Source organism: Rhinoderma darwinii, chromosome 1 (assembly GCF_050947455.1).
Source record: "Rhinoderma darwinii isolate aRhiDar2 chromosome 1, aRhiDar2.hap1, whole genome shotgun sequence".
In the NCBI taxonomy this organism is placed as follows: Eukaryota; Metazoa; Chordata; class Amphibia; order Anura; family Rhinodermatidae; genus Rhinoderma; species Rhinoderma darwinii.
The window spans coordinates 31,288,181-31,302,110 of NC_134687.1; the positions used below are offsets into that span (position 1 = coordinate 31,288,181).

A 13,930-nucleotide genomic window follows, 5' to 3' on the forward strand; every position below is an offset into this window, starting at 1 on the left:
AATGGAATCAGTAAAAACTACAGCTCGCCCCGCAAGACTTAAGCCCTCACATCGCTAAATTGATGGAAAAATAAAAAAGTTATGGCTCTCAGAATACGCCGACATTTTTTTAAAAGTGGTAAAACATAAAACAAAACATATAAATTTGGTATCACCGTTATCATATCAACCTGTAGAATAAGGTGAATATGTCGTTTTTACCGCCTGATGGACGCCGTAAAAACAAAACCCCCCAAAATATGACGTAATCGCTGTTTTTTGCCCATTTCACCCCACAAATATTTTTTTTTCAGCTTCCCAGTACATTATGCAGTACAATAAATGGTGCCTTGTAAAACTACAACTTGTCCCGCAAAAAAACAGGCCTCATATGGCTATATAGACGGAAAAATAAAAAAATTATAGCTTTTGAAAGGTGGGGAGAAAAAAACAAAAGTGAAAATTTAAAAAAGGGCTGCGTCCTGAAGGGGTTAAGAAGAGAAGAGCTGTTCCTGTACTAATGGCTGCACAGATATACTAGGGATCAAATATAGCGAAACATAGCGGCCAAAACAGGATCAGATCATATTAGGGGAAGACAAGGAAACCTTTACAAAATGTTTTTACATAATTTTACTTAATATTAGCAGCAAACAATGAGTAAAGATCCATAAAGCTCCGTTTACATCTGCGTTTTGGCTTCCATTTATGGAACTGTGGCGTGATGTTTTCCATTGTTTTCATGGTAAGAATAGTGATGCATGCTGCGCTATTCTTGCTGTCAAATGTGAAGGAACTGCTGACCGAAGGTCCGAACTTAGCTAATGTTCAGGAGCCTCATTCACAGTAGCACATGCCATAGCAAATCATTCAGATTTCAGTTTCACCCTTACCCTATACCTCCAATACCAACCCTGCTTATAATCCCAAGACAATACTATGTTCGCATAGTCTACCGGCCTAGTAATACCAATAACGCTGCTGAACTGTTCCAACCTGTAGATATAATAGCCGTTTTGGGGTGGCACTTAAAATATGCTACCATTTGGGATTGATTTGTTGGGGGCCATTTCTGGCGTAATTCTCTCCAGAGCTCAGCAGGCAAGAGTTCTGTCAGATAAAATCAAGCTATGATTGATTTCTTCTATAAGGGAAGATGTATGACATTCTGTGACAATGCTGGGAATCAGGGAACTCAGGCAATTGGGGACCCAGAACCTGTGAAAAATGAGGCAACCCTGGGTACGTTGTCATTTGTTCATTCTTAAAAGGAATATATCACCTATGTTTTCTCTTCATAATTAAAACCAGATAGTGAAACATAATCTCTTTTTCTGCTCTGTTTTTTTTTACAATGGTAGATTTAAATTTTTTGTACATGATTATGGGGGAATCATTTTGCCTGAGCTGCTGTTAACAGCATTTACAAATATGCTTTACAGCAATCACATGGACCATAGAAGTCAGTGAACAGGAGGGGACTCATTGTCTTCTATGGGAAAGTTTTCTAGGCATGCTCTGTGACCTGTGCAGAGGTCATTGTGCGGGGAGGGGGAGGAGGGGAGCTGTGTCCATCACCTATTGTCACTGGTTGATCCTGTGTAATCTATATAGAGGTGTTACCTGTCAGTGTAATCCTGCCTGTGATGATAATGAGATAACTGCAAAATGTTAGGATTATTTCTGTCTCTGGTGATAATGAGATGACGTCTGAGAAGTGATCTTTACAGAACAGGAAGGATGAGTCTATTGTGAATGGTGGGTCCTGTGTTATCTATATAGAGGTGTTACCTGTCGGTGTAATCCTACCTGTGATGATAATGAGATGACTGCTGAGAAGTGATATCTACAGAACAGGAAAGGTCAGTCTACTATGAATGGTGGATCCTGTGTTATCTATATATAGGTGTTACCTGTCGGTGTAATCCTGCCTGTGATGATAATGAGATGTCTGCTGAGAAGTGATCTCTATAGAACAGGAAAGGTCAGTCTATTATAAATGGTGGATCCTGTGTTATCTATACATAGGTGTTACCTGTCACTGTTATCCTGCCTGTGATGATAATGAGATGACTGCTGAGAAGTGATCTCTACAGAACAGGAAGGATCAGTCTATTATGATTGGTGGATCCTGTGTTATCTATATAGAGATGTTACCTGTCGGTGTAATCCTGCCTGTGATGATAATGAGATGACTGCTGAGAAGTGATATCTACAGAACAGGAAAGGTCAGTCTACTATGAATGGTGGATCCTGTGTTATCTATATAGAGGTGTTACCTGTCGGTGTAATCCTGCCTGTGATGATAATGAGATGACTGCTGAGAAGTGATATCTACAGAACAGGAAAGGTCAGTCTACTATGAATGGTGGATCCTGTGTTATCTATATAGGTGTTACCTGTCAGTCTAATCCTGCCTGTGATAATGAGATGTCTGCTGAGAAGTGATCTCTATAGAACAGGAAAGGTCAGTCTATTATAAATGGTGGATCCTGTGTTATCTATACATAGGTGTTACCTGTCACTGTTATCCTGCCTGTGATGATAATGAGATGACTGCTGAGAAGTGATCTCTACAGAACAGGAAGGATCAGTCTATTATGATTGGTGGATCCTGTGTTATCTATATAGAGGTGTTACCTGTCGGCGTAATCCTGCCTGTGATGATAATGAGATGTCTGCTGAGAAGTGATCTCTATAGAACAGGAAAGGTCAGTCTATTATAAATGGTGGATCCTGTGTTATCTATACATAGGAGCCTGATCAGCTTGCTGTCAGTGAACAACTGACAGTTCTAATACATTGCACTACATAGGTAGTGCAATGTATTAGAACATCAAACAAACAGTTGGACCTTCAAGTCCCCTAGTGGGACTAAAGAAAAGTGTAAAAAAAAGTGTAAAAAAAGTAAAAATAAAAGTTGTAAAAAATACAATAAAAGTTTCAAATAATAACACAAAACACAATCGCCTTTTTTCCCTTATCAAGCCATTTATTATTGAAAAAAATAATAAAGCCATACATATTTGGTATCGCTGCGACCGTTACGACCTTAACTATAAAAATATTATGTTATTTATTCCACACAGTGAACGCCGTAAAAAAAAATAACTAAAAAAATACTGACATAATTGCTATTTTTTGGTCACTCTGTCTTCCAAAAATTGAAATAAAAAGTGATCAAAAAGTCGCATGTACCTAAAAATGGTACCTATAAAAACTATAACTCGTCTCGCTAAAAACAAGCCCTCATACAGCTCCGTCAACAAAAAATTTAAAACCTTTATGGCTCTCACAACTTGGCGACAGAAAAAATCCATTCTCTTTACAAAAGTTATTTTATTGTGCAAAAAGTTGTAAAACATAAAAAGTGCTATAAATTAGGTATCACCGGAATCGGACTGACCCGCAGAATAAAGCTAACATGTAATTTATAATTCGTGGTGAACGCTGTATAAAAGAACTAAAAAAATATGCCAGAATTGCTGTTTTTTGGTCACCTTGCCTCCCAAAAAAAAAAGGATAACAAGTGATCAAAAAGTCGCATGTACCCCAAAATGGTACAATAGGGAACCAGGAAGGGGAGGGCCCAAACATATCTGCTGGAAGCGAGGGTGCCCGTATTATACCAGGACAACACGTCCCATCAAAATTCCCCAAACTTCAAAGGTGCGAAGTGCGGACCAAAAGGGGAATAAGTAAAGACCATTTATTATTTCGACACCGGCCTGTGCAGAAAGGATTGTGTCACCGCATAACACACATCTATGGATTATTTTATTGTTTTTTTTTACCCCATTATTATACCACCTGACTATGCCCCTTATATACTCCGCCCGCCTTACATGTAACCCCACGTTATAAACTGAAACACCAGTAAGACTCAAAACAAAACTACTACAAGCAAAATCCACGCTCCAAAAGCCAAATGGCGCTACCTCCCTTCTGAACCCTACAGTGTGCCCAAACAGCAGTTTACTTCCACATATATGGCATCGGCATACCCGGGAGAACCCTTTTAACAATTTTTGGGGTGTGTCTCCAGTGGCACAAGCTGGGCGCCACATATTGGCATATCTATTGAAAAACCATTTTCACTCTGCAACATCGAGTGCACACCAATTTCTGCCAATCACCTGTGGGGTTAATATGCTCACTACACCCCTAGGTGAATACCTTGAGGGGTGTAGTTTCCAAAATGGGGTCACTTCTGGGGGGTTTCCACTGTTTTGGTCCCACAGGGACTTTGCAAATGCGACATAGCGACCAGAAACCAATCCAGCAAAATCTGTACTCCAAAAGCCAAATGGCGCTACTTCCCTTCTGAGCCCTACTCTGTGCCCAAACAGCAGTTTATGACCACATATGTGGCATTGCCGTACACAGGAGAAGTTGCTTTACAAGTGTTGGGGTGCTTTTTTTCATTTATGTGTTGAGAATATGAAACATTTTCAGCTAAAACTACATCTTATTGAAGAAAAAGGATTTTTTTATTTTCACTGCCCAATTCTAATAAAATCTATGAAACACCTGTGGGGTCAAAATGCTCACTACACCCCTAGATGAATTCCTCAAGGGGTGTAGTTTAGTGAATCGGTCACTTTTGGGGAGTTTCCACTGTACTGGTACCTTAGGAGCTTTGCAAAAGTGACATGGTGTCAAGAAACCAATCCAGCAAAATCTGTGCTCCAAAAGCCAAATGGCACTCCTTCTCTTCTGATCCTTGCCGTATGCCCAAAAAGCAGTTTATGACCACAAATGGGGTATTGCCGTACTCCAGAGAAGTTGCTTTACAAATTTTGGGGTTCTTTTATTCCTTTATTTGTTGAGAAAATGAAAAATTTTGAGCTAAAGCTACGTCTTATTGGAAAAAAGGATTTTTTTTATCTTCACTGCCCAATTCTAATAAAATCTATGAAACCCCTGTGGGTTCAAAATGCTCACTACACCCCTAGATGGATTCTTCAAGGGGTGTAGTTTCCTAAATGGAGTCACTTTTTTGGTGTTTTCACTGTTTTGGTCCCTTAGGGGCTTTGCAAATGCGACATGGTCTCCGCAAACCATTCCTGCTAAATTTGAGCTCCAAAAGCCAAATGGCGCTCTTTCCCTTCTAAGCTCCGCCGTGTGTCCAAACAGCCGTTTATGACCACATGTGGGGTATTGTTTTACTCGGGAGAAATTGCTTTAGAAAAGTAGTGGTGCATTTTCTCCTTTTAGTCCTTGTGGAAATTAGAAAAAATTAGCTAAACCTACATTTTCTTTGAAAGAATGTAGATTTTCATTTTCACGGCCTACTTCTAATAATTTCTGCAAAAAACCTGCGGGGTCATAATGCTCACTATACCCCTAGATAATTTCCTCAAGGGGTATATTCTCCAAAATGGGGTCACTTTTGGGGGGTTTCCACTGTTTTGGTGCCGCAAAAGCCTTTCAAACCCGACATGGAGCCTAAAATATTTTCTAATAAAAAGGAGGCCCCAAAATCATCTAGTGCTCCTATGCTTCTGAGGTCTGTGCTTCAGTCAATAAGTGCACTAGGGCCACATGTGGGGTATTTCTAAAAACTGCAGAATCTGGGCAATAGATATTGAGTTGCGTTTCTCTGGTAAAACTTTCTGTGTTATAGAAAAAATAGATGAAAAATTAATTTCTGCAAAAAAAAAAAGAAATTTGAACATTTCACATCTACTTTGCCTTAATTCCTGTGAAACATCTAAAGGATTAAGAAACTTTCTAAATGCTGTTTTGAATACTTTGAGGGGTGAAGTTTTTAAAATGGGGTGACTTATCGAGGGTTTCTAATATATAAGGCCCTAAAATCCACTTCACAACTGAACTGGCCCCTGTAAAAATAGCCTTTTGAATTTTTTTTTTAAATGTGAGAAATTGCTGCTAAAGTTCTAAGCCTTGTAATGTCCTAGAAAAATAAAAGGATGTTCAAAAAATGATGCCAATCTAAAGTAGACATATGGGTGATGTTAATTAGCAACAATTTTGTATGGTATTACTATCTGTCTTACAAGCAGATACATATAAATTTAGAAAAATGTTGGTGTTTTTCACAATTAAATACTTAATGTATTGATCAAATTTTGCCAGTAACATAAAGTCCAATGTGTCACGAGAAAACAATCTCAGAATCGCTTGGATAGGTAAAAGCATTACGAAGTTATTACCACATAAAGGGAAACATGTCAGATTTGAAAAAATTGGCTGTGTCCTGAAGGCCAAAACAGGCTGTGTCTTGAAGGGGTTAATATAGAAAATCACATACAAAAAAACAAAAAACACCAGAAATCCTAAAAAAATAAGTAAAGTAAAAACGTAATTTCAAGAATAGGTGATTTTTGTTGACACATTCCCTTTAAGACATTATTTCCACCAATACTGGGTGGTCCCAAAAGACACCCTGAAGGGATGCATACGTTCAATAAAAATGTTCCTTATACTCAGAGAATGTGAATGTAAGTTTCTCCTTGCTGATTTATAATCTCTTGATCAGAAAAGCTACAATTCACCACGCTCTAGGAATCAAACATGGCCATAGATGACTTAATTACACATCAGAGTTTGACATTTCTTTGTCTGTTTGCCCTGATTTCTTACTTGTGCAGTTATCCACAATTTCCTGCTTGACATATCATGCTGACTTGGTAGGGAGCTAAAAACATTACATCCAGCTAGATTCTTTGATCTCTGCAGAAGTGTTGAGGTGCAGGAGAGACACCCCCCCCCCCCCCCTTCCTCCCCAAAAATCTGTTGTAAAACTCTGATACATGTAATGCTATAGGCCAAATAAAGTGCAGGGGTCCAAGTAATATTTCCTTGTTTGTAAATTCACATCTTGAAAAATAGATGGACGCCGCATGAGAAAGCTCTTTACAGGAGAAAACACCATCTGTTTTTTGAGGGTTCTTTTTTTTATTTTGCTCCTGTGTTATTCTATCCCTACAGATAGTTGTTTTCATGATGATAGAATTAGGATAAAGGAAAATTAAAGGAAAAATATGAGATGATACTTGAGCCTTCCAATGATGGATACAAAATGACACTCTTACAGTCTAGTACATCTAGTATATCATTGTTGGCACCCTAAAAACAAAACAATTAAGGTGAAGGTTCGCTTTTGGGCAAATTCAGAAAAAAAATGAAAATTATTGAGTTGAATTTACAGAAGTTTTTAGTAAGCACCTGAGCTCCCCCTAGTGGTGGAATTTTATCTTTTAATTCTGTGTCTATGCAGCGGATTTGCAGAACTGTTTAAACAAATGGCTGCCATGAAGATATATAAAAAAAATGAATCAGCACAAAATTTTGAACCTTTTTGTTATTACAGGGTGGAATTCTTTTTTTGATAGAAGGGTCCCCCGATGATTAGTAGATCACAGGTTGTTCTGCTACTGGATCTCCCAGCTTTCAGCTGTAATCTGTGGGGGATTCTGGCAGCAAGTGTTACATTTCACTACAGGGCTACCATGGGGGAAATCAAGCATTACTCTGTTCCCATTTAAATCAATGGGCTGAACATTTAATGCACAGACGCCCCAGGTGCTCCAGACCAAGAGACACTCTTTGTAGCGGCTCTCTTCTCTGGCTAGATGAGGGTACTGAACAGAGGACCCCCTCTATTAAGTCAGAATGACCTAATTAGATATTTGAAAATGGGTTTTCTAAACCAGGCATTCCCTTTAAAGCAGTGGTTTGCTATGTTAAAACTACAACACCCAGAGTGTACTGACAGCCTACTACGCACCGTTCCACCAGTAGTACACATAAAGTAATACTACCGGTAAAAGGGATGGGTCTGAGGCACCTGGGAGGCAGCGGCTGCTACAAAACCATCCCCCATTGCTTTGGCTATAATAAAAACCAATGCTAGTCAGTACTATTTTGGAGAATTGGCTGCTGCAGGGATGTATCTTAAAGTATAGTGCAAATACTAAGATGGTAGCCTCTCTACACCCATATTAGCCCCCATTGCTCATTCCAGGAAACCCAGGAGACCCACAATGAATACAGAAATGTGTCCTAGGAGTGATATATATTCATCAGGACCATGGACAAGGCATATTCTACTGTAGTTGAATATAAACATAATAGTAAAACTGAGGCCATTTATGGAGGAAATAACTGTAGTACAGAGGTGACAAATGTCCTCCTGTACGTGCAAGGTATAAGGAGAACACATTTATATGCATGAATATTTTTTTTAATGTTAAAAATGCATGACCTAAGTCACGAGTGCCGCCCAGTGAATGTCCCATCAAGTCAATGGGGCCAGCTGCAGTTCCCTGCACGGCTGGGTGCGCCGCTGTGGAGGGAAAACATAAAAAGGGACGCAGCGCTAAATCAGTGCTTCAGCCCCAATATTCGCAGAATCGGTATGAATACCGGAGTTCAGAAGCCCACTGATGATAATAACCCTTAGGGTATGTTCACACGCTAAACTAAAAACGGCTACATACGGAGCTATTTTCAAGGGAAAATAGCCTTTGATTTTCAGCCGTTTTTTAAAGCATCAAGTGTTTTTTTATGCGTTTTTACGGACGTTTTTGGAGCTGTTTTTCTATTGAGACAATGAAAAACGGCTCCGAAAACGTCTCAAGAAGTGACATGCACTTCTTTTTACAAGGCTTTTTTTACGTGCAATTTTAAATTTTTACAGGCACGTAAAAAAAACGCCCCGTCGGAATTAAACGCCGTTTTTCCCATTGAAATCAATGGGCAGCCTCCGTATTTTCAGCCATTTTTCAGGGTGTTTATGGACCGAAAAACTGCTGAATATAAGCAGTGTGAACATACCCTGAAAAGTGGTCTGAGATCAACAAAAAAAAGGGGTCTTACATTTTTTGGCAGAAATTGTGCGGCTCTTATCCATGGTTTGTGTTTGCTATTGCAGCTCAGCCCCATTACAAAGAATGCTGCAATACCACACACAGTCCATGGACAAAGGTGCCACTGTTTCTGGAATAAAATTTATTTTTTTTCTACTCTAATATAACCCATTAACATGCTCAGCAATATCACAGTCTTGATATATTACATTCTAGATGACATATTCCTAAATAAAAAAAATTCCAGAGCTCTGCTAAGACTGTTTGTGCTTCCTAGACTTAGAAAATCTACGTTCAGACATGAACAATATGTTTGTTCTTTGGTGATAGTAATTAAAATTGGAATGCAGCTAACAGTCATCACTATGTGGCCAGCAAAAGGATTGTACAGATTGGTTGCATGAGAATTTTTTTTATTTTCTTTGTAGTTTAGTAATATGTGATATTTCTTGGGGAGACCGGCGAGAGAATCACAAGATAAACATTATATATATATAATAAAAATTTAAAAAAATGAAGAGGCAGCACTCCAAGGAAAGTGGTGAAAAAAAGTGGTGTGTTTATTCAGCCCAGGCAGGCAACGTTTCGATCCGTTGCCTGCCTGGGGTGAATAAACACACCACTTTTTTTCACCAATTTCCTTGGAGTGCTGCCTCTTCATTTTTTTTGCTGCTTTACCCTTTTTCTCATTATACATATATATATATATATTTATTATGTAATCAGCATTACACCTCACGTGCCTGACAAGCGCTCTCACATTTAGCTGTCCTGCTGATAGCGAGGTTTGGGTTATTAGTCCCTTAGCAACTAAAATGTTACAATTGCTCCACCGCCATACAAAATCATAATTGAGCCTTTATTGTAAGTGCTCTCTCCAAACCTTAGTCCATGTTTCAGCAGTTCTGCACCTACGGCTGCGAGGTTCATGCTCAGGGATAGGATATAAGGGTGACCTGTAAATATGCGTATATGGGAATCAATAGTAAAGTATGCATGCGGCTTTATCATCAGAGACATTTATGACATATCCAGAGGATATGTCATAAATGTCAGATAGATGTGGGTCCCACCTATGGGACCCGCACCTATCTCTAGAACGAGGCCCCCTAAACGCCGTTCTACCGCTCTGTGTTGTGGCTGAATCGCGTGATTTCCGACCATACATTACGGAAACCGTAGCTTGCTGAGCTACACGGTTTCCGTAACTTCCATAGGAATGAATGTCAGTTACGGGAGGAGCGTAGCATGCGAACTACACTGTTTCCGTTATTCATGGTCGGAAATCACACTCTTCAGCCACAACACACAGCGGTAGAATGGCGTTTAGGCGGACCCGTTCTGGAGATAGGTGCGGGTCCCAGAGGTGGGACCCACATCTATCTGACATTTATGGCATATCCTGTGGAAATTTCATAAATGTCTCTGATGGGAAAACCCTGTTAACTGTCTTTTGAAACAAATGGTATAAATGTGGGGTCCGTGAGTTGGGACATTGACTGATTGCTAGCTCGTATGCTCGTCTTGATCCCATTACTCCCTTCGTTAAAGGATTTTTCTCTCTACAGACACTTAAGGCATAATAATTGGATATGTATAATGGGTGGGACAGTGACTTCACCCATCCATATAGTGCCATAAATGTCTAGAGAGGGGAAAAATCTCTGTAAGTGGAAAGGGCAGGAAGTTTGTGGTGACTACTTCATGCTTATGCTAAAGGAAATATTGAAAATCTGTACCATACGGTGCTGTGATGTCCCCTGATTCAAAATTCACGTTGTGACTGGGCTATGGGAGGTATACAGTGAAGGAAATAAGTATTTGATCCCTTGCTGATTTTGTAAGTTTGCCCACTGTCAAAGACATGAACAGTCTAGAATTTTTAGGCTAGGTTAATTTTACCAGTGAGAGATAGATTATATAAAAAAAAAACAACAGAAAATAACATTGTCAAAATTATATATATTTATCTGCATTGTGCACAGAGAAATAAGTATTTGATCCCTTTGGCAAACAAGCCTTAATAATTGGTGGCAAAACCCTTGTTGGCAAGCACAGCAGTCAGACGTTTTTTTGTAGTTGATGATGAGGTTTGCACACGTTAGATGGAATTTTGGCCCACTCCTCTTTGCAGATCATCTGTAAATCATTACGATTTCGAGGCTGTCGCTTGGCAACTCGGATCTTCAGCTCCCTAGATAAGTTTTCGATGGAATTAAGGTCTGGAGACTGGCTAGGCCGCTACATGACCTTAATGTGCTTCTTTTTGAGCCACTCCTTTGTTGCTTTGGCTGTATGTTTCGGGTCATTGTCGTGCTAGAAGACCCAGCCACGAGCCATTTTTAATGTCCTGGTGGAGGGAAGGAGGTTGTCACTCAGGATTTGACGGTACATGGCTCCATCCATTCTCCCATTGATGCGGTGAAGTAGTCCTGTGCCCTTAGCAGAGAAACACCCCCAAAACATGATGTTTCCACCTCCATGCTTGACAGTAGGGACGGTGTTCTTTGGGTCATAGGCAGCATTTCTCTTCCTCCAAACACGGCGAGTTGAGTTAATGCCAAAGAGCTCAATTTTAGTCTCATCTGACCACAGCACCTTCTCCCAAAAACTCTCAGAATCATCCAGATGTTCATTTGCAAACTTCAGATGGGCCTGTACATGTGCCTTCTTGAGCAGGGGGACCTTGCGGGCACTGCAGGATTTTAATCCATTACGGCGTAATGTGTTACCAATGGTTTTCTTGGTGACTGTGGTCCCAGCTGCCTTGAGATCATTAACAAGTTCCCCCCGTGTAGTTTTCGGCTGAGCTCTCACCTTCCTCAGGATCATGGATACCCCACGAGGTTTGCATGGAGCCCCAGATCGATGTCGATTGACAGTCATTTTGTATGTCTTCATTTTTCTTACTATTGCACCAACAGTTGTCTCCTTCTCACCCAGCGTCTTACTTATGGTTTTGTAGCCCATTCCAGCCTTGTGCAGGTCTATGATCTTGTCCTTGACATCCTTAGAAAGCTCTTTGGTCTTGCCCATGTTGTAGAGGTTAGAGTCAGACTGATTAATTGAGTCTGTGGACAGGAGTCTTTTATACAGGTGACCATTTAAGAGCTGTCTTTAATGCAGGCACCAAGTTGATTTGGAGCATGTAACTGGTCTGGAGGAGGCTGAACTCTTAAGGGTATGTTCACACGCTAGCAGGCTTTTACGGCTGAAATGACAGACTGTTTTCAGGAGAAAACAGCTGCCTCGTTTCAGCCATAAAAGCTCCTCCTCGTATTATGCGAGGCGTCTGTGACGCTTGTAAATCTTGAGCTGCTCTTCATTGAGTTCAATGAAGAATGGCTCAAATGACGTTGCAAAAAAGTGCCCTGCACTTCTTTGCCGAGGCAGTCAATTTACGCGTCGTCGTTTGACAGCTGTCAAACGACGACGTGTAAATTACAGGTCGTCTGCACAATACGTCGGCAAACCCATTCAAATGAATGGGCAGATGTTTGCCGACGTATTGTATAATACGCCTCGTTTACGTCTGAAAATAGGTCGTGTGAACCCAGCCTCATGGTTGGTAGGGGATCAAATACTTATTTCTCTGTGCACAATGCAAATAAATATATATAATTTTGACAATGTGATTTTATTTATTTTTTTATTTTATATAATCTATCTCTCACTGGTAAAATTAACCTAGCCTAAAAATTCTAGACTGTTCATGTCTTTGACAGTGGGTAAACTTACAAAATCAGCAAGGGATCAAATACTTATTTCCTTCACTGTACATACTGTGCTACTATAGCAATTTGAATGGTGATATGTTTTTGTTTATTGCACTTATACTTTACTAGATTGATATATTTTATTAGACTCAATGTTATATTGGTGGTATAGGGTTTACTGATGAATTTGCACTTGCACTTAAAGAGGCTCTGTCACCAGATTGTGCAACCCCTATCTGCTATTGCAGCAGATCGGCGCTGCAATGTAGATTACAGTAACGTTTTTATTTTTAAAAAACGAGCATTTTTGGGCAAGTTATGACCATTTTCGTATTTATGCAAATGAGGCTTGTAAAAGTACAACTGGGCGTGTTGAAAAGTAAAAGTACAACTGGGCGTGTATTATGTGCGTACATCGGGGCGTGTTTACTACTTTTACTAGCTGGGCTTTCTGAAGAGAAGTATCATCCACTTCTCTTCAGAACGCCCAGCTTCTGGCAGTGCAGATCTGTGACGTCACTGACAGGTCCTGCATCGTGTCGGCACCAGAGGCTACAGTTGATTCTGCATCAGCGTTTGCAGGTAAGTAGCTACATCGACTTACCTGCAAACGCCGATGCTGCTGCAGAATCATCTGTAGCCTCTGGTGCCGATGTGTCCTCGCTCGTCTGACACGATGCAGGACCTGTGAGTGACGACACAGCGTGATCTCTCGAGAACACGCTGTGTCTGCACTGCCAGAAGCTGGGTGGTAACGAAGAGAAGTGGATGATGCTTCTCGTCAGAACACCCAGCTAGTAAAAGAAGTAAAAACGCCCCGATGTACGCACATAATACACGCCCAGTTGTAATTTTACTTTTCAACACGACCACTTGTACTTTTGCAAGCCTCATTTGCATAAATACAAAAATGGTCATAACTTGGCCAAAAATGCTCATTTAAAAAAATAAAAACGTTACTGTAATCTACATTGCAGCGCCGATCTGCTGCAATAGCAGATAGGGCTTGCAAAATCTGGTGACAGAGCCTCTTTAAGTAGAGAAATAACATAACGTGTTATATTTCCTCTGTGTTGTAAGAATATTTCATTATGAATTGGTTCATGTTTTATTGTAAGTAATTGGTTTATTTATGTTGCGGAATGAAGATTAATTTTTTTATTGATTATTGTAGGATTTATAGATTTAGGTAGAAAGGCCATAGAGGCTCTAATTTTCAATTGTGATTAAGTGTAGTCTTAAATTGCTGTATACGAATGTGCAAAGTGCACTTGTGAAGCTCCGTATTGTACCGTACAGTTACGTCAAATGTCCGGAAGGGGTTAATAAGTTTAAGGCGGCAATTTTCGGCTTTTTTCCCTGGATAGTATGGGCGTTAAAGGGGAGGTCCAACAAAAAGAA

At 40.0% G+C, this 13,930-nt stretch overlaps 1 protein-coding gene across 6 annotated transcripts in view; it reads right to left on the reverse strand.

Annotated features, from left to right (window-relative positions):
- Positions 1–13,930, reverse strand: part of POLN (DNA polymerase nu) — a 219,602-nt gene that overhangs the window by 52,473 nt on the left and 153,199 nt on the right. The window lies entirely within an intron of this gene.